We start from the raw sequence: 22,631 nt of genomic DNA, 5'->3' as shown, positions 1-22,631 counted from the left end.
TTTAGTATGTTTGAGCAATGTTAGAGTATAAGAAAGCCGGATTTATTTTGAATAACAATGTTCAAATAATAATTTTTTCTTTTATCCATCTTTCGATTTGAAGGGTTTACTTTTTGATCTAAAGATGATTCATGCGGTTTCTGTGCGGCCTGCGCAGAGCGTAGTACAGAAAGCGCTAGAAACTCTCAAAACCACAAACTGCTGCGAGCGCCACATCAAAAAGTTGCAAATGAAAATATATCTTTATTAAATGGATTTTATTTTTATTTTGTTTATTATTAATGTAATTTCAGCATTATTTGTATTATTAAGTTGATTAAATTAACAGCCAATTTATAGATTATTTCTCTACTGATTTATCAAAGAGTCAGATGCAATCTTCAACAACCGCCACATATAGCTCGAGAGCCACATGTTCCCTACCCCTGCAGTAATCTTTGACCATGTTAAACGAGTTAAACAGTTGAACAGGAGAGAGTCAAATCTCACATTTGATTGTAAAACCTCTTACTTGATAGCTGGTTTTGCATTATTTTTTACGCTTTGACTTATGATTGTAGGTTTCAAAAGTTCTAGCGTGTTAAAGTGCTCACATATACGAAGGCTTGTTAATATGTTTTCATTTGTGAAAGCATGTTAGCGTGTTCACATTTGTGAAAGCATGTCAACATGTTCACATATGTAAAAGCATATTAACATGTTCACATAGGTGAAAGTACGTCTCCATATATAAAGGCATGTTAAATTGGTCACAATCGTGAAAGCATCCTAAAATTTTCACATATGTGAAAGCCTATTAAGATTTTCACAGATGTGTACACAATAATATGATTGCATGTGGAAAGTTACATAGAGTTGACCATCTATACTGAAGCTAATTGATTGCAGTTCTTACAAACTTTGTGTGTAAGTTAGCTTAAATGGCTGCGCAAACCTGAAAGAGAAATAATTAGAGCTGTCTAACAGATAGTGTTAACAGTTGTGGTATAAGTAAAAGGGAGTCACTCAATCGTATCAAACACAAGCCCATCTTTCCACTTATCTTATATGTCTGATTGGTCACTTCTTGCAAGTTGATATTTATTGTTCAAAAATAAAACAGTCTTACAAATTTTATGACATCACTAGAATGTTATTTTAGTTGTAAGAGGCTTGTATGAGGTCATATTTGTAGTGTATAGCTTATTATTACTAAAACTGTTACCTTTACTAATGCTGCCACTATTACTAATACTACTACTGTTAGTATTATTATTATTATTATTATCATTGTTACCTACACTGTCACTATTATTATTACATTTACTATTGTTATCACTCGTACTATCAGTTTTGCTCTGTTGAAGGTTATTTTTTGACAATACTATGGCAATAGTTGTGATTTAATAATAGAATAAAATCCCTAAATTTGAGATCACAGACAAAGCGTTTTACGAGTGATAACATTTATTATGACCTATATAAAAATTTTGTGCTGATGATTGGCTAATGAAGCGATCCTATATTTATCGCTCGTGGACTCTTTTCAGATGTATCACTAGTTACGTCATGAATGAAGCACCCACTAGAATGTGAACTTTTTAAAAGATAGCCTCATTCAAACACATCTATCTCTGGACAGGATTTGTCTACAAAGATAAAATGACATCAAATTGTAGCTGATGTTTTAGACTTTTATTGGACTTAATTTCATTAAATTAACCTTTTTGACGCAACCAGATCTTTAATAATGATACGACTGATTTTCTATCTGGCCACTTCTGTTCTACTGGTAAGTTAAAACTCTCTCAGAATAAAGTCGAGATAATTTTAATATAGTATAACCATGTAATGAGTACATTTGATAGCTGTCAACCCATGGCACCCCAGTACCCATTAATAACAATAATTAACATTTATGTATAACTTTTATTGACACTAGTGATCATCAACAAAATTATGTTTTTTCATTACATGCCAAAAACTTTAGCATTTAATAACAAGGCACTTGTTGAAACTTTATGACAAGCCGTCGGTGGTTTTTGGCAGCAAGTTAGTCTGTCACACGGCGGCAACTACAGCAAATGGCAAACAGGTAATAGCATAGAAACAATTCAAGCATTACACATATTAGAAAAAATTCACTGCAGCTGAGCTGCTTCGGTTTCCTCATTCAGGGAAAACAACTTGTTTTGGAGTAAGTATGTTGTTAACATAAAAAGGTTTCATTTCGCCTTCCCAATGTTGGAAAATTGTGGAAAAATGTCCCAAATTTTGCCTGGCTCTTGTTACTGTACTTGCCACCTCTACATAACTGGGTAAAACATTCACTTCACTGATTATTAGTGGTTCCTCAGTCCAATCAATTTTCAGATTGGAAAATTAGTGAAAGTTTCCAATCAAATGTATCCCAGCGTTGTCATTCATGAAAAAGGATTGCTGAGTCATGGAAAGATAAACCAAATACCCAGATGCTAAAATAGTTTTGAGAAACACATACAATGGGACAAGGTTAGCTGGAATCACAACCCTGTGCTTAAAATTGTCTTACTTGCTGTCTCTCAAGAACAGCTGATAGACTCGGACAGTGAGTAAACATGTATTAATATGTGTATGGCAAAATCACAATCTAACTTTACTGAATTGCTCTAACGATGCAGAATGTAACAATACCAATGATCTCTACAACTGAGCTAATGTTGCTGTAGGGTTTCATAAAAAAACTTGGATTTTTATTTGGAATTGTGTAATTAAGGAGACTTTACTGGTCTGGAAGGTTGCCTCATAACTGATTTATTAGCAATAAGTAAGGCATTATTCAGTAATGTGAAGCCTGCATCTACATAGTACTAATTAGATATAATTCATATTTGAATTGTTATATAACAAGCAAAAAACAAGGCAGTAATAAAACAAATAGCTCATTCTTCAAATTTGACACAAAAATATGGCTTAATTCACTAACCTGTTCATCTTTCTACTACAATTCCAACTAGTCTGACTTGAAGAGAAACTGTGAAGCTATATACATGTATGCAGCAGACAACTAAGGACACTGGGGTAGTTGGTACAAAAAACACTGACCATCCACATACACATCCTAAGGACAGCATGATTAATCCTACCCATCCGGTATCATCACAGAGGTGACATCAGGATTCCGATGCAGCTGCTGAGGACAACCCCATAAATAGAAAGTTTAAATAAACAAACAAGATGCGTTTTAGTAATTGTATGTGAATGAGTAATTGCAGCAAATGTGATGAGTGCTATCTAATTTTACTACACTCCCACCTAAATTTAAAGGACATGAAATTTATTAAAGTGCTCTTTTATAGCTGTGATATGATATTGTTGTTTAACATGAACTAAATATGTGACTTGGTGTATGCTTAAATGGCTGAATGGTTATATGTAGATTGAGTGATCATGAGTTAAATCTAGTTAAATTCGGTGAGAAGCACAATCTTTTGTATTGGTCTGATGAGGATAAGGGCTGGTTCCAAAGGTTGTCCGGTTTTGTCGAGGTACTTGTTACCTAGATGACTTTCACGTTCCTCACAAGCCTGTCTGCACCGGAGATAGTGTCTGTAATTATTCCGATTCTCTAGTCACATCGAGGGGCGTTGTCATCTTTGACTAAATCAGCATCATCTGTTTTAATGCTTCACTGAATGTTGGTCCACTTTTGCCTTATCTGCATTTGTTGTAAGTACTCTGACTTTTATATAGTCCAAAAATAAATCCGCGAATTTTTGGGCCAACTTCCAGCTTTTCTATCCATATATTTAATCTGAAAGAAGCTTCTCAGGAGTAGAGCAAAAAGCTGCTTTGTTTTCTTTGTCAATAAATGGTTTGGTGTTAAGATATGCTCTTCTGGATTTTTTACGCCAATTGCTGTTATTGGACGACTATTGATAATGTTTGCTGCTTCAAAAAAGGCAGTTCTCAAAGTTTGTGAATCCAGTCTCTTACTGTTCATTAGGGACAGCTGTCATTCAGCTGTCAGCTCTCAGCTGTCATTCAGCTGACAGCTGACAGCTGTCATTCAAGACAGCTTTTACTGATCTTACTAATTGCTCCCAAGATCCTCTTTGATGGCCGGCATCTGAAGAGTTAAACTTGAAAGTAATGCTGTTGTCCTCTAAGTAATTTTGGAGTTCCCAGTTTGCAATTTGAGTGTCTATAAAGTTCATTTTTGGCGCTGATGAAGTTGTTTCCATTATCACAATGGTATGTATTAACTGGACCTCAAACTGCCATGAAACACCTCAAAGCATTAATCAAGGCATCGTGACTGAAGTCTTCAAGCAATTCAATGTGTATAGCCCGTGGATACATACATGTCAACAGTAAACCCCATCATTTCAACTCGGTGCGCCTGTCTCAAATATTGAGGTGGCCAAATACATCCATTCCCACATGCGTGAATGGTGGCATTTGCTCTACTATCTCTTCTGAAAGTTGACCCATTAACTGAGATTGTGTTGGTTTGCGAATTCCTGCACAGCCAACACACTTTCTAATCAGTGACTTCACTTGCCCTGTTCCATTGAGGATCCAAAACCCTGCATCTCTGACCCTTGCTAAGGTACTCCTCTGACATATATGGTAAATTTTCTCATGGTAATGCTTGCTTAATGGGTGGCCAATGTGCTTTAGGGGTGATCAATAGATGCTTCTGTAAATGATGCAACCTAAAGCCCTTTCGGCTCTCTCACCAATGCGGATCATACCATTCTCATCTAGCGCAGGGTTTAGTTTGGCCAGTTTATTGTCTTTTTCCATGGCTTTCTCATTTTCACCACAGTCGTTCAGAATTTTTAAGAGCTTGATTGTTACCATTGCACTATTCAAGTGAAATAAAAACTTGCTGAATTCACTTAGTGCTTTCCAATCTTGTGGCATAACCTTAGGCTATTCATCTAGCTTGCAGCAAAATGCTCTGGCAACGGTTTGCTCATAACCATAGCGCTCATTTAACACAGCTCTAGCTGTGGGGTAGGCATCATCTGTGTTAGTGGTGAAGTATCTTTCCATACACTTTCTAGCTTCATCACTCATAAACTTTTTGAGATGTATTAGTCTTTCATGACCCTCGATTCTTTCTGTACAAGAATATGTATCTAAGTCCACTTCCTAATCGGAAAATTGCAACACATTTCCTTCAAAGGTGGAAGGCTGCAGCTAAATTTAAGCAGTTTATGACTGCAGCTAAACTTTCTGCGAGGTATTTGACCGCATCCACTTGTTGCCTTTCGTTGTGTACGGTTGGCAAGGGGATGCTAACTTCTGACACCTGCGCTGATTTTTTTAATTATAGGGGGTGTGAGCCATCTCTAATAGGCTCATTGTAACTTGTCGATCCAAATGCTTGTAACATATTGGCAGCTCTATGTGTTGGAGCAAGTGCCGTTGCTTCTCTGGAACTCTATGCCTTGGCATCTGCGCTCTCTCGTGTTGAGATCACTTGACCTGCTTTAACCTTTTCTTTTGCAGTCAAAGAGGTCTGGAAGGGTTTTTGTTTTATTTGTTTCAAGTACTTTTCAAAAAGTCTTGTTTCCTCCTCCAGCTTTTCATTTGGTTGCTGGATAGAGTTTTCTACCTCTTCTAACTCTTGCAGTTCCAACTCTTGTACCTGCTTTTTTACAAGCTCATTGAAATTGGAGACAGCAGCGTCATGAAATTGGAACATCTTTTTAATTTGCGCACTAGGTTTGTTGTCACACAACGTGCAGAGGTCATTGTTCACGCTTGACACCCCTAATGTTTTGGCTTTCATTTCATCACTCAAGGTAGTAGTTAGGTCATCAAGAGCTATTCCCTCAGCTATACCTACTTGTATCTGATTGAAATACCGGATGTAAGAGTTTATTTTTCTATTTAAATTTACGTTTAAGGAATGAATCTTACTTTCCTTTTCTTTTAAGCTGAGAACTATTAGCTTTTACTGGTCTTGTGCTCGGTTCGTTATTAGAGTTTTTTGCTGGTCAAGGTTCTACACTAACTTGACTGCTGCTATCACTTTTTAAATCATCATCAGAGCCTATGCTATTATGACTAAGGTTTGTGCTAGAAAAATTCACATATGCGGACGGCTTTGTTACTGAGTTTTTAAGACTGATTTGTTCTGACCAGATTGGCTATCAACAAGGCTGACCTCAGCACACGAGGCCAACTCCTGACCCGGGACATGTTTACAAACTGACCAAGTTTAACACCAAGTAGGATGCCTTTAATGTAGATCTGGTTGGCTAACAAAAGTATTAACTAAATGAAAATAACTACTTTTTTAAAAACTTTTCAATCATTTTCAGTAAGTTTGCATCAAAATAATACTGTGAAAATTCTATAGAAAATTAATGTAAAACGTTACTAAATGACTAAAAATGTCAAATATGTTTATGCTTGAGACTTATCTGGAGTTCAGTGGTGTTGCTGGCACAGCTTTTAGTGATAGTGCTTGGTCTGTCCTTGCTGCTTGTAGATGTCTCTTGTAGGTCAATATGGCAAATGTTTGTTGTGCAGTTCTACGATGTATCTGTATACGTTGGTTGCTGAAACGGTATAAGCTGTTGATAGTATTTTGGTAATTTTCTTAATTGGTTGTCTGTTAATGTAGCGGTGCGGTGCGTTGCTACTAATTTTATTTTGTCATTCTGTGACTCTCAATCTACTGTCTGTCTGTTGGTGTAGACGTGCGTTGCTACTAATTTTTCTCATTAACATAGAGCTAAGGCTTCACTGTAGGGTTTTATAAAAAAAACCTGGAAACTCGGATTCTTATTTGGAATTGTGTAATGAAGGAGACTTTACTGATCTGGAAGGTTGCCTCATAACTGATTTATTAGCAATAAGTAAGGCATTATCCAGTACCGTGAAGCCTGCAATTACATAGTACTAACTAGATATAATTCATATTTTAATAGTTATATAATAAGCAAAAAACAAGGCAGTAATAAAGCAAATAGCTCATTCTTCAACTTTGACAGAAACATATGGTTTAATTCACTAACCTGTTCTTCTTTTTACTGCAATTCCGACTAGTCTGACTTGAAGATAAACTGTGAAGCTATATATATGTATGTAGTGGTCAGCTAAGGACACTGGGGTAGTTGGTACAAAAAAAACACTGGCCATCCACATCCACATACACATCCTAAAGACAGCATGATTAATCCTACCCATCCAGCTACATCATAGAGATAACATCAGGATTCTGATGCAGCTGCTGAAGACAACCCCATTGATAGAAAGTTTAAATAAACAAACAAGATGTGTTTTAGTAATCGTATGTGAATGGGTTATTGCAGCAAATGTGATGAGTGCTATCTAATTTTACTACAGTTGCTTTCTTTGCAGGATATTTCTGTGTGCATTATGCCAAAGTATCTAGCCCAAGACAAGGAGCAGAGGCTGACACATGTCCAAAGGAGTTACTGTTGTCCTACTGGCACATCTACATCATTAGCATGTGCTAAGGGAAGCTACTCCAACGCAACTGGCCTTGTGACTGACACCGATTGCATGAGTCAGGGATGGCATGCACCGGCACCTCTCTCACCCAGCCTGATGTCATTTGTGATCCAGGATAAGTAAAAGTTTAATGGTGTGCACTCTATTGAAATCACTCTATGGCGTGCTGATATGAAACAGTCAAAATTAGAAAATATTGGAGTGCCCTAACATAAGTGCCATTGGTAGGGATATTCAGATAGAATATATTACGGAACCTGTTAAACTGACAGAATAGCCGAACCTATCTGTGGTAAATGATTGAACTTATTTCCTGATAACAACATTCCTGCAATGGAACAACGTTTCTGCTGTTTAGGCCATACTTGGAAAATTGCCAATATGGCATTACTAGAGCAAATGTACTCTAAAATTTGTTTGAATTAATCATAATTCACTGTGTCTTGCTTTCTCACTCGTAGTATCCGCAAGTTGGTTTGAAGTTGTTTTTCACTAAAAATGATGATCGGCTTTGTGTAAACTGTGTCATTTCCAATTTAAATGTGCAACTCCTGCTTAAATCAGGTAAAATAGCTCGTTAAACTTATCAAATTATCATCCTAAAAGATGCTCTAATGCCTTGGTTAAATTGTTTCATTTCCATTGATTTCTGATTTTGGTGACTAGAGCTTATATCATTGTCTTGAATACATACAGGCTGTTACTGTTGTTGAACCAATGAGTTTTACATACATACACACACACCAAATCAACATTGAAAGCATCGGGCTGTCTTGAATAAATTTCCAATATGTGAAAAAGCTGACAAGCTTTTACAGGTACTACTGCCCAAATGGGTAATACAGGCTGACGATGTTTCCTGTCCTCCTAGTAGCTACTGTCCTAGTAGTTCCTCAATTGATACACCTTGCCCAGAGGGGACGTACTCCAGTATCCCTATGTATGTAGGCTAGTATACTCCTAGCCTACATAATGAGTCTAAATGCACTCAATGCGACCCTGGCAGTTTTTGTAATAATACCGGTATGTCACATAGGCAGTTCTACTGTATTGTTACTTGGCGATTTGACAACAGGCCCTGACTGCGTACATGTAGATCATGATTTTACAAATTCTCTGGTTCAACATTCATTATATGGATTTATTGAAAACTAGATGAATGCCCAGCATTGCACGGGTATTAAAAACAACCTATAAACATTGGTAGGTAATGTAGTTGCCATTGGCTAAATTGAGTAAGCTAGTATCCGTAGTGCTAAACTTACTTATAAGAGCCGTGAGAGCAAGCTTTAGTGACGTTGCACGTAACGCAGAGTCGCTATGCATATTTTAACCCAGATAATGACTCATATCGCCCAATGGATTCATCGCATCTTGTGTAGCTTAATGGGTTACCTTATCGCTTTGTAATGGGAGGTTCTGAGATCAAATCCTCTGTGAAATGAAATTTTCGTTGTTAGTTTTTAATCGCTAAAACTGGATATAGGGTGTAAACAAAAGGAAACATCAAGATTTACATATGTAGATAGAATAAAACGATTCTTTGATGTACGTTTAGAAAATTTAACTCTAAAGTATGTAGAAATATTAGCAGCATTTGCTTGGCCAGTTACATTCTGATTGTTGCTTGTCTTTCTTCTTGCTGCTCATTACCTTCCACAATGTATTTTGACCTCAACCTCTTTTTTTGCACTGCAGAACTAGTCAAAGTTAGTCTTCAAGCAATTTTTTGGCAGAGTAAAACTTTTAGCCATTGCATTTCGCACAAATAATGATAAACTTTTAGCCACGCTTGCGCGGCAGTAGACTTTTTCTTTTTGCTACTGATGCTCTCTCTTTCAAATATCTGCTCATCTTATAATTTCTCACTTGTAGTCGACTATAAACACTAAATGCTTCAGTTCCACCATCACAACTATTTTCCAACTGATTGGTTCTGCTTGTAGTCTCCAAGCGCATGTTGTCACAATTTTTGTACTTCCGTTCTTTAGGTTTTGCTACAAAGTAAATGCTTTAACAATATATTCTGTTTATTTACTAATATCCATTTTATGCCAAGTTATCAAAAGGTGTGTCTTGCTTATTAATTTGAAATTGGAGTACGAATTGCGTAGTTTGTAATAAAATTTGGCCAGTCCTTGAAATTTCTTTGAAGAAAACAATTGGTTTTGCAAGGCTGACAGCTTCAGCGAGAGATTGTGATGCCGGATACTATTGTCTAGGCGGACATTTGGTTTTCTCTCCTGTGGAAACATCATGCCCCATTGGCCTACACTGTCTCCTTGCTAGCCCCGCTCTCATTCCTTGCGCTCCAGGCACATTTACTAATCTGACACAGCAAGCAGTATGCTTTCAATGTCCTGACAAGTTCTATTGCATCCTTGAGCAGATGAATCTTATGTTTCCAGTAGCTGGTAATGACTCACTGCTATAGCCTTTTGTACTAGCTGAATGGTCTGCAAATAAACAAAATAAAAATTATACATTCATTATAGACAACTTATAATTGTAGACGCAGTTTGATATGATCTGACATGAATCAGTGTTGAGTATCGATTGATCTGTCTCCTGTAACACCATCACAAGCACAAACTGTTCATGCAAGCTTTTTTTGTGCATACATCTATGAAATTAAAAACATACACTATGAAACATACATTTAAAACATTAGGAACATACATACATTACGAAACATACATCTATGAATTTAGAAATATACACTATGAAACATGTGTTTATGAAACTGTGAAAAATAGATTTATGAAAATAGAAACATACACTATGAGACATACATCTATAAATTTAGAAACATATGCTATAAAGTTAGGCATACATCTATGGGATCATACATAATGTACATTTATGTAATTAGACAAACATATAGAAAATTAGGTATACATCTAAAACATTAAATGCATTTGATGAGTTTTGAAAGAGTACTTCACAATGCAACTTAGCCAAACACACCCCTATCTCTAGTTCTGAATGAAGATGTGCAGAGCTAGTAATCTTAGCCTGTCTGCTTATGTATGGTTAGTTGGTTACTTTAGGTATATCTGACTATTTAATCTATGCTATCAAAAACGACGCATTTTTAATTTTTAAATGCTTCATTGTTATGACAGAAAAACAATTTGAAAAGACTTTCCGAGTTTTCGAAGTTTGTCAGTCTCACAAGACTTATTCCAATGAAACCTGGGTAATACATCCTCATTCCAAACAAACAACAGTATCATGCATGACAAGGCTACTTAGTGATTCATTCTTGAATCCTTAGCCAAGGTTTGTTCATAACATACCGTAACATATGTATATTATAGATTATCCTTCCCCCACTATAATTAATCACGAAGGAAATAGTTTACTAACATGGGACCATAAGTTTAAACAAGTTGCGGATTTTCCTTGTTGATCAAATGCCCAGGTCAAATCTATGACGTATCTATAGACAGGTTGCCAAGGAGACAAGTACAACGTCATCAACAAACCATTTGTCACTGTTTTCATAGTATGGCTAATAGTCATCCCTAATTCCCTAGCGTTGCAAACCTGTCTTCTTGGAGGGAATTTGTCCTATTTACTCCTTTGTATGCAGGCAAAAACACATTTTAAACAAAGCTAGCAAGTGTCCTGATTGAGGACTCTGTGGGCCCAGCAGGTATAGACATAATTGAACAGAAACTTTAGGAGCCTTTCAGCTAATCTAGCTTATGCAATGCTAGAAGAACTCCCTTAGACTGTGTTCCTTCAGATTAGGAATTGTTGAAATTTTGTAAAGGATTCTGCTGGCCTTTACTCAGGCACAACCTAGATTGCAAGAAATGCTGCATAAAATGCAATAGAAGTGAGTACGGTTTTCGTTTAATTTATTCCAAAGGAAATTCGATTAGTCGCGGAGCTGTGGTTATTCTTCCCTTCTAGCAAGAGCCTTTCATATATATATAAGTTTCACCTGTACCGTATCATGAAACCGGGTAGGAAACCGTACAGGAAACAATTATTAATAATAGAGTTGCTAGCACATTGGCTTAGCTACGATTAAACTAACAAAGTATTAGCAATAAGAAACATAATAAAGGCATACACAATATGCAAAACGTATATAAGAGTTACTGTAATTATATGCGAGTACACAAAGATGAAACATCAGAAATAGATTTGTGGCCTGGCGTCTGCCACACTTTTTTCACCACAGACCTGATAACTGAATGAATGACTGTACTGGCTGCACTATCATTCTCTTCAATGCCTCCTAACTACTTTCAAGTCTTCATACAACGATAGTGTAGGGACATATAGATGCACCAGTGCAGAAGCGCTAAGCTGGGCCAAAAAGCAGATCATGTTTCTATAGGGTGGTAATAGTAGAGTGGAGGTTGTGCGACAGAATGCACTAATAGGAAAGCAAGACCTATGCGCATGCACAAGGGCGGCGCCGATGGTCGCTAAAACTGTTTCTATAGCACAAAGATGGTCATCGCACGAGTGTTTTGTGTCCAAACAGCAACACTGAATCATGACAGAATGAGAGATGTTTCCATGAGGATATCGCAGCGCGATATGGGAGTGTGTCACTACTCTATCGCTATATAAAATCTTAGCAATTATACAACAGTAGAGCTAAAAACACTAATTTTTATTTATAATTTTTCTTAAAGATAAATAGTAATCAGCCAGCTGAAATCAAAAAACTTGCTTCTGCTGTTTCTGTCAGATCTTTGAGCTAAAGACAACGTTATTTTTCTAAATGAATAACCAACTATACTGCAACCGTATTCTCTAAAACTATGCTGCATATTGTTGATATATTTATTAAAAGTTGATCACGATTGAATTCTGTGCAAAGCAATTAATGAGACAACTGTTTTTTTTCAAATATTCATTTCACCCATGATAATTTAGCCTAAATTATATTTTTAAACGATTTTTTAAACAAATTCTAAAACTAACTTTTCACCAGTTATTTTTGCTTATCAGTTTTAAAATCTATCTACAGTATTGATTTGCTAGCATATCAGGTGTTGTCAGGTGCGCTTCAGTGCTACATACACTGCCGCAGTATCAACCTGCTATTTGACTAGTTCTTTTTAGTTTACAGCTTTTGTCACATAAGCTATTGAATGTTATAAAGGGAGCCAGAAAAGTTCACTGTATCTCCATAACAGTGTCACGAATGCAGCGTTAAAACAACATAGTTTACCTGTTATTAGTTGTCTTAATTTGTCATATTGAGCCAGTTGAATTTGGTAGCTTGTGTTTTGAAAAAGTTCAGCTACAGGCATGCTGAAATGTAGTGTATTTCAATGAGATCAATAAATCAATAATTCTCATAATAAATTAAATGGATAGTTTAAATGTTACCATTTGAAAGGTTTGACTTACTCTGAACAAACACGGTGACAAGTATTGCAATTTTCTGTAAAGATTTTACACCAATATTGTAACTGCCACATTATACATTACTAACATTTCCAGGTTATTGAGGAAAACAGTTCTGCTGTTCTATGTCCTAAAGTTTTCTATTGCCCAGCAATCACTGGCATAGACTGGAAAGCTTACCCAGCCGGTACATACCGCAACGAACTCGGGCTATATGACATTGCGCAATGTCTTGGCTGTGTCGGACGTTCGTACTTAACATCTAATTTTTGGCTAGTTGGATTAACTCGTAACATAACAATTTGCTACTAAAGAAGTACTTATGCAAATAAACATATTAGCATTCCTTACCTACCATCTACTGCTAGTATTACATTAAGTCTCCAAATCTTTTTTGTACCATTTTCAAATCCTTAGTTTAACAGACCTGCTAGCAAGATGACATCCACATCTACTCTCACCAGATATTATTCAAATGGAATTATAAATTACTAAGCTAAACATAAGCTTCCGGATTATTCTCCAATTCTGTTTATTACTTTATGTCTAATGGTTTGTTAAAACGTTCATATTATGTACTAGCTGACATAACTGTTGTTCCCCAAGGTTGTATTGTGATGTCACAAACCTAAAAGCTCCAGTAAACTCATGCACTCCTGGTTATTGGTGTGGGTATGGTGTGGATACAAGGTTTGGGTCCAATAGGCTACCACTGCAAAGAAGGGACAGTAGTAGAGTTGCCCCGATTTTGGTATCGGAATCGGTATCGGTGCCGATATGAGTGTCAAGTATCTGAATCGGTATCGGCCGATCTTTTCTTAAAAAATCTGAACCTTCCGATACTTTTTACAGATCAACCATTTAGCAGAAAACTGTATTTTAGCCTGCTATACTAATAAAAAAAAATCAGCAGCTGTAAGCTTCTTACTTTTACTTAATGAATTTCAGGCCTGCCACACAATTTATTTCATGTCTATAGCCTGATCAACAGAGCGAAGGAAACTTTTTAGCCAGAACGTAAACAAAAAGTGTGATATTTCCCAATTACAGCGATAGGTTTTATTGCAAGCAATCACGAACAAGATAACAAAAGTGGGAAACAAGAACGCAGTGTAATATTTCTATTTACTAGCATTACGAAAGTAATTTAAACAGTCAACGCATAAAGTTATCCATCACTCTCTTGATCCTGACGATACAATGGATCGTGTGTATTGTACAAAAAACGGTAACCCCAGTGGCGTATCGGTATGTAGCCTGTCCTCCAACATCTGTTGCAAGGGAATCCCCCTTCAGTACACTCAGCTACATTGATAATGATAGAAGAAAAGAGACGTCTTACTGAGATAATTGAATCACTAACGGTTTTTAAAAGAAACATTGATTTGCTCTAAACTTGTACAGGCACAGCAGTTCATCCAACAATAGAAGAGGGACTTCGTTATCACAGATATAACTGTACCACTAACAGTAATTACCTTTATTTACAAATTACAAGAAACATGGACTGTTTTGTTACTACATGCACGGTATGTCAGTATGTGAATATGTATATATTTTTTTCCATAAATGCAAACAAATAAATACAATAATATTCATGTTTTCTTTGCATTATGTTTGTATTTGTATAATAAAATGAGCTACTATCTATGCAACACAAAAGATCTGAATCGGTATCTGAATCGGATTATTTTTCAATTAGGATCGGTATATCGGATCGGTATCTGAATCGGCTGGTGAATTTAGAATCGGGGCATCTCTAGACAGTAGTGCCTGTTGGCTGCTCTGCTGGGACCTGTCAAGTCAGACAGGCACGAATGCTTTATGTAGCAATCTTTTAAAATATTAAATATACATTATATTTAATATTTTACTAATATATTTGTACTATATTACATTTATAACTATAGTGCAAACAGTAACATCGATATAAGGTAGATAGCCTTATTAACACTAATATTAAGGTAGATAGCTTTAGTAACTCTGATATTAAGGTAGATAGCCTTAGCAACTCTGATTTTAAGGCAGGTAGCCTTAGGTACTCTAATATTAGGTAGCTATGACCTGTAGTAAAAATTGAGTTTTATTTAATATGTTTAGAAGTCAATAAGATTGTGTATTAATGATAACACAAAGTATTATTTATATACTATTATGTTGTATAAATGTCAACGGTTATTTTAATAAACAACTAGCAAGAACAACTCGCTAACCAATAGACACATTCAGTCAAATATGCATTTTAGTTTGTTAACATTTTGGCTTCTGCTCCATGCATTGCATTCCAATTACAGGATGAAAAAGGCTAATCAAACTGCTAAGAATGTCCGCAGGCTATGACTGTCTCGTAACTTCCACCACCTACTCAGACAGGGTGCGTCCCTCAGGTTACTACTGCCCACGTGAAACCACATATGAATGGGAATACCCTTGTCCTCGATGTGATTTCAAGCATCTGGCAGGACAACACAACTCCACTTCCTGTACCCTTTGCAGCCCAGGATGGTAAGTCTGCCGACTCTTCACCTCATTCTGCCATGATGTCAGCTAATTTCAATACTACACCAAGTGGCTCCAGTGTGCTGGGATGAAATCTAAAACAAAACGAAAATCTCTCATTTTTAATAAGTAGCCTCTTTGTTTGTCAGTCAGAAGGTCAAGATATGACTTGAATGTAGCGATGCTGAACAGTCACTATTCAGCTCCCTCTAGGCACTGCAGATACATATGCTTATTGGCTTTGCGATAGACACATGATAAGCAGATCATTGCAGATTCTGGAGGTGTTATAGTTATTAGGCAGGGCTTTCGCATTAGACTGCAGTGGTTCCCAACCTTTTTTTATTCCTGCACCCCTGAAAAATTGTTGCTCTAACCTCGCATCCCTTAAAAATAAAATACCCCATAACTCGCACCCCCGTAAAATAAATAGCAAGTGTGTAAACTACAAATTGTCGACGCAACGTATATATTTTGGTGATGCATATAATCAGTACAGAAATTGCCAAACTTTAAGTTCGAGATAAACTCTTAGCTTTAACAAAAAAAGACGAAGAAGCATTGCGTTGCAAATACTTAGGTCCCAAAATATTTCAATGTAGTTGTCCGTGGAAGAAAAATTGGCTTTGACCCCAGATATAGCAATTGAACCTTACGAAAAATAATTCCTAACAGGAGTATCATAACGCGTGGTTGCATCGGTAAAATAATCAGTGTGCGCTATAGCTGTATCTATAGCTGGACGCACACACCAACACTTAAAAATATATATATATAGATAGATCACATGATGATATTTTGTACGTTTGGCAGTACCACATTTAAACGCGGAAAAGTCATTCAGCAAGGACTCAAAGAAGTAACATCTCGGAAATCATTTTATCTGTCTAGTGCCATAACATTCTTATCGGATTAAGATCAATTCATCATCAATGTACATATGAAAGAGGAATCAAGAATGAAAATACTATTTTCTTAGGATTTTAATGACGTTATCGACATGAGTTTTTGAAAAAAGTTTTAGAATTTTGTTCAAACGATATCATATCCTTTAAAGTGGAAAGCAACTCATTAAACTAACGAAATTTTTGAGAAGTTGCAGCCCTGCTTCTTGCACCCTCTGAGATAATGTGTCGCACCCCCTGGGGTGCGAGCACCCCTGGTTGGGAACCATTGCATTAGAGATACGAGCTGTTGTTTGTAGGGCTGCAATAATCGATGGAGAAGACAAAGAGAGTGTATTTGTTGTCGTAACAACTTGCTTATGTGAATCCAGTTTTTTGTCAGGACATTTATTTTTAGTGTATAGAAGAGACAAAAATCTGGATTCCCACAAGCAAGTTGTTACGGTAATATGTGTTATCTTATCATGAACGATCGATTCAAACATAACTATGTATACAACATCAGGCAAGAAATAGCTGAGATAATGTTAATATTTTGAGTCCTGTTGTGATTATCTGGTATGCTTCATATATCACTATACATAACTCCCTATGCATCACTCACCCAAAAGTGAGTTATACATACTTTTGGGTAAGCGACTTTTTCTATACACCAAAAATAAATGTCATAAGAGCATCAATCCAGAAGATGATCTGTGCCTTTTATTTACCCAAAAGAAACCAGATTTTGATGAGATAATAACAGAGAAGAACTCAATAGAGCCTCAACCTTTCAGTTCAGGAAAAATAATATTTCTGAATGATGGCAATTCAGTAACTAGCACAGAGCAAATGAAGCTTAGATTTTGGAAAATCTAGCAAACGCATACTGAGTTGATGGCAATTAGTAAAGCGTGTCCAAGTGTGAGTCATAGACTTCCAAGTGTGAGTCATAGATTTGCCAAAATCTAAGCTTCATTTGCTCTGTGCTAGTTACTGAATTGCCATCATTCAGAAATATTATTTTTCCTGAACTAAAAGGTTGAGGCTCTATTGAGTTCTTCTCTGTTATTATCTCATCAAAATCTGGTTTCTTTTGGGTAAATAAAAGGCACAGATCATCTTCTGGATTGATGCTCTTATGACATGTATTTTTGATGTATAGAAAAAGTTGCTTACCCAAAAGTATGTATAACTCACTTTTGGGTGAGTGATGCATAGGGAGTTATGTGTAGTGATACATGAAGCATGCCAGATAATCACAACAGGACTCAAAATATTAACATTACCTCAGCTATTTCTTGCCTGATGTTGTATACATAGTTATGCTTGTATCGATCGTTCATGATAAAATAAAAATATTCCTAGCTCCTAATAATTTGTCGTCTTTGGAAATGTGAGCTTTGAATTGTGATTAGTCGAAGGAGATTGAGCGTAGCCGAGCTATTCATATTCAGTGCGAGTCTTAACTTTTTAGCTTAGTCATTCGACAGGGTTTGGAGGGCAAAACAGGAAGAACAAATAAGATCTATTTTATTAAATAAGTGCGCTTCATCAAACTTGTTGCTCGTTTCTCATGGTCGTGAATTAAAAATGGATGAAATAAGACAATTTAATAGATCAAAAGATCGGCATCGTGTGCTTACTAAGAAGCACTTTGTGAATATGCAAACAATGCAAATGCATCGAATATGCAAGCAAGCATATTCGATGCAATCATCAAGTTTTCACAAACATGAAAACGGGAAATAAAACAAGAAATAAAATACCTAAACATGACAAGCGAAAATTGATGCGCCATATGACCTATGACCATGGCTTAACTAAGGGAGGAAGTGATGTGCCATGTGACCGTGGCTTAACTAAGGGAGGAAGTGATGTGCCAGATGGTCATGGCTTAAGTAAGGTAGGAAGTGATGTGCCATATGACCATGGCTTAACTAAGGGAGGAAGTGATGTGCCATATGACCATGGCTTAACTAAGGGAGGAAGTGATGTGCCATATGGCCATGGCTTAACTAAGGGAGGAAGTGATGTGCCATATGATCATGGCTTAACTAAGGGAGGAAATGATGTGCCATATGACCATGGTTTACCTAAGGGAGGAAGTGATGTGCCATACGACCATGGCTTAACTAAGGGAGGAAGTGATGTGCCATATGACCATGGCTTAACTAAGGGAGGAAGTGATGTGCCATATGACCATGGCTTAACTAAGGGAGGAAGTGATGTGCCATGGTTTAAAAGTAATATTGGAAATAGCCGCCAGAAATACACAAAGTAATCTAAAAATTGTTTCTCCATGTTTTTCATCTCACAGGTTTAGACCTAAATGATTAATAATTCTGATTTATCTCGTCAGGCATGACTTGGCAATCATTTTGTCAATACAGAGGCATGAAGATGAACTAGCATTAAATGTTAGTAGATTTTATAAGAAAGTATTGGTATTTTTTCTATTATTCGCTATTCTTTTTTATACTCAAGATGATATGGTTACCAGAATGTTCCAAGATTAAAGTCGACAACACTTGATTTGGGTTAAATGGTTAGATAAAGCAAAAGTGTGATGATGACATCTATAGTTACAAGAAGACTGTCACAATAAAGATGCATAACATTTCAACTTGAGCATAATAGCCAACAGCAACTATAGCAATGACAGCAACTATAGCAATGGCAGCAATTATAGCAATGGCAGCAATTATAGCAATGACAGCAATTATAGCAATGGCAGCAATAAACGATGTCATTTTGCACTTTTTTTCTTAGTTTTTTAACAGTGATCAAGCTTTGTCAATTTTAATCTTGAAACAACCTGGCAGTCAGTTCACCTCACACATCAAAAACAATTGCAATTGATAGAGAAATACTCATAATTTCTCACAAAATCTAATAAAATTTTATGTAAGTTCATCTTTAAGGCAAAACATGTTATCTGCCTTGCTAAATCCAGTTTAAATTGGACAGGATTGTTTAATAGGATGCATGATGCAATTACTGCGCTTAGTGTATCCTGTTTAGATGTAACCTGAATTTCTATTATCGGTCAAAATTTGTTGGTGCAGTGCATTTAAGCTCTTGATGACTCAGCCATACACTGAAGATTTCCTTGTTGTTCATGTGGAAGGAGATGCATCCGTTATGGAGTTGCTGGCTGTGACCTTTTCTGTTTTATACTGAAAAAGTAAGCTTGACCATTGCTATGGTCTATCATAGCAGCGTAATTTGCGCTACTTTACCTTAAACCTTGATGAATAAGCTTTGAGCTAACAAAGGGCAATGTTATTTACTGAGCTCATAAGTTTTAGGATGACATCACATAATCTTTCAATTCACAGAAGTTTTTTGCAGAAGTTCAATTTGTAAAAGAGTAGTGAAAACTAGTTCGGTGTTTTTCTTGTTGAACTGACATTTAAAACTAGTTACTTTTACAAAGTGAAATTTTTCTGAGGCTTCTGTGCAACCAAATAATTTATGTCGACTTCCATACAGGAAATCAGTCTTGAAGTTAACTACAGAGCAAGTCAAAGAACGCACAGTTATTGTTGTTGTTGTCGGAGCCAGGCTGTTAGTTAGGCTCACCCCAATCGATTTATTTAGTATCAATTAATCAGTTTCTCTAATTTTCTTCAATTCAAACTTCCATGTCATATTTTTTAAATTTTTAATACAGCTACACCCATCCCCCCAGACGGCGCAATGCAAACCTGGTAGCAGTTATGTATCTCTTATTCTGTGATGATTCAGTGTGCTGTTTGGAAGCAGAACAACTGTGTGAGACTCCATCTTTGTGCTGGGGAAACGGTCTTAGCAACCAACAGTGTTACACTTGTATATGCGCATAGTTCATGCTTTTATGTTGATTCATATACAGACGTATACTACCTTGACTTAAGGTTTCTCCCAACCATCATTCTACTAGAGTGCCCTATGGAAACACGATCCGTTTGTTGGTCCAGTGTGGCCCTTCGGTACTAGCGCACTGAGGTGTCACTGTGCTATCCACTGTATGGAAACTCAAGGCCGGTTCACACTATACCGCCATATGTCGATATTATCATCTCGTCGATTATGCGCACCGTAAATCAGCGACATCCTCGAGACAATGTAGATACACATGCAGTTTGACATTTTGAGAGCTGCTAACTTTGTTCAACGAGCATCCATGCCAGTCTGTGCAGTGTGTAGCACTTTGGCGAAGACGATTGCTCGTCGTGGAACGCGCAAGCCATATATTCTTTTATATCAGTTTCTGCTGGACTAGTATTTTATCATTACCTAGACTGTATTGTATAATGATTGTATGCTGTGGAAATCTCGCAGATGTAAACGCGGATTGGTCTGTGGTGGTGTGAACATTGTTATGACAGATAACCACCGAAGTATTTTGGGATTAACATACGGCTAGATATTGTGAACCAGTCTTTAGTATTTCATCAATGGGAGTTAAGTAATTGCTTAGCAATTATCGTGCAGAGGAAGCTGCATGTTCAAACGCATCCACTTTTAGTTCCTGTAACTTTGCGTACAACATAAACACTGAAGGCATTTACATGTATATGGAGCAAAGATATGACTGACCAGACTCTAACAATAGTCCCTCACTTTTTGGCTCCTCCCAAAATTCAGAAAAATTGAACATGTATTTTTCTAATCGATCTTTTAATGATCTGATCGAAAGTAGTTTTTATAAATTTACTTTTTCATAAATCGTAAGCATTGTTCAAATTTTTAGGCTCATTAGATGATTCTGAAAGTTGTGGGCGTTTAATGGGCATTTAAGAGGCATGATAAAAAGCCTCACAAATGTGTTGCATTTGTACGTTTACCAAATGTAACAGGAGAAATTGAGGAGAAATTCCGCTTATGAAGGAATTTTACTGAGCAACAGTATGAGAGAGATTTATATATTGTATGTATACTTGTACCCTAGCAGTGTCGCTCACCGTGAGAGATTGTCATCAGACTCAATTATTCCTTCATGCTAAAAGGTGGTCTGGTGGTGCAGTATGTAGAGCGCTTGGCTGCAAAGCTTGGATATTTGAGTTCTATCCCCCTGAGGTGATTTTTCTTCCTAACGCTCTTAGCATGGGTACTGGTTAAAATAACATGAATATCATCATGTTACTTATAATAATGAACGAATACGGTTATGGTTATAGTGAACATTATTATTTTTGCTTTGTAAATTTATTTGCTTTTTTTAGGTAATAGCTTTTAATAAATATTTTTACCCCTTGAAGTACTGAAGCCGCAAAAGGTGAACTACAAAGTAGCGATAGAACACTGTATTGCTGATTCATTTACAGATACAGCAATATCACTCACACTTTAGAAGTTGTCCTTTTCTTGTTCTGTCTGTCGAGGTTTGGGGTAAAGTGGAAGCAAACTTGTAAAATGTATCATGGTTGTGTTTTCTACAGCTAGATCAAATATGCACTGAGATACCCAAATTGCATCATATTTATATAAAGTAGCAATCTATTGTAGTATGATATCATTTCTACTTTGTGAGCGCATATATTTCTTTATCGTGAGAGTAATTTGTCTTCACAGCTAGTAGCTGAATGGTTGCTATGTTTGCTAAATTAGCTTGAAAGTAAACTTTTTAAGAAGCTCATATTTTCTGCTAGACGATTTGCATATATATTCTTATTTCAGTGCAGTTTATCTCATCATTTTAATAAAAATGGTGAATTCTGATCTCATTTTGTCACACAGCTCATCAGTTATATCATTGGTATGTTTATAAATGTTGTTGCTAAATGTGACTATGCATAAAAATGATCTTATCAAAGATCTACTTAAACTTGTTGGGCAGGTAACCATAGAAACGGATATCAAACAAGGTTTTTAATTTAGCATTTTATTCAGTCGTTTTGCATGCAAATTTGTATCTTGGGTGATTGAATAAGACAGTTTCTATACATCCTGACCAAGTTTGGCTTCACTGCTTTCTCAGTGAGGTTACGGAGATATCTGCTATTTTAAGATAAAAGGAATGTTTTTTAAAATATGCCAAAGATAGGCATTCTGGTCTGAACCAGGAATTTTTCGTTTACCGTGTGTTAAAATATGTTCATGTTATTTTATAGAGTAAAATTGTAGCCCACTAGTTTCAGTGTGATATAATACGATAATAAAACTTTAAAGAGCGTTAACAATACTGCATCACCTGGTGTTTTCAGTTGAGTATATGGTTGGCTATAACAAACATAGGTCTACTCCATGTTTATCACTTATCATCATTACTGCTGGAGCATGCTTATTTATTACCCTATATATAGTCTCTTGATTAAACTGCAGTGGTCTGTACTGTAGTCATTTTTGTACATAATGCTCAGACTGTCATTGTCACGTCTTCTGATCGGATGACAGGCTCTTTGAAGCGAGACCATGGCTTTTTTGTGG

The 22,631-nt window shown here is 36.4% G+C and overlaps 1 pseudogene; it reads left to right on the top strand.

Annotated features, from left to right (window-relative positions):
* The first annotated feature begins 6,368 nt into the window (after positions 1-6,368).
* On the top strand, positions 6,369-15,425 carry LOC137388473 (uncharacterized; annotated as a pseudogene).
* Positions 15,426-22,631: the final 7,206 nt, after the last annotated feature.

The sequence above is a fragment of the Watersipora subatra genome, chromosome 2 (assembly GCF_963576615.1).
Source record: "Watersipora subatra chromosome 2, tzWatSuba1.1, whole genome shotgun sequence".
NCBI lineage: Eukaryota > Metazoa > Bryozoa > Gymnolaemata > Cheilostomatida > Watersiporidae > Watersipora > Watersipora subatra.
Note: the sequence above shows the minus strand (reverse complement) of the source record. Positions and strands in the feature narration are given on the sequence as shown.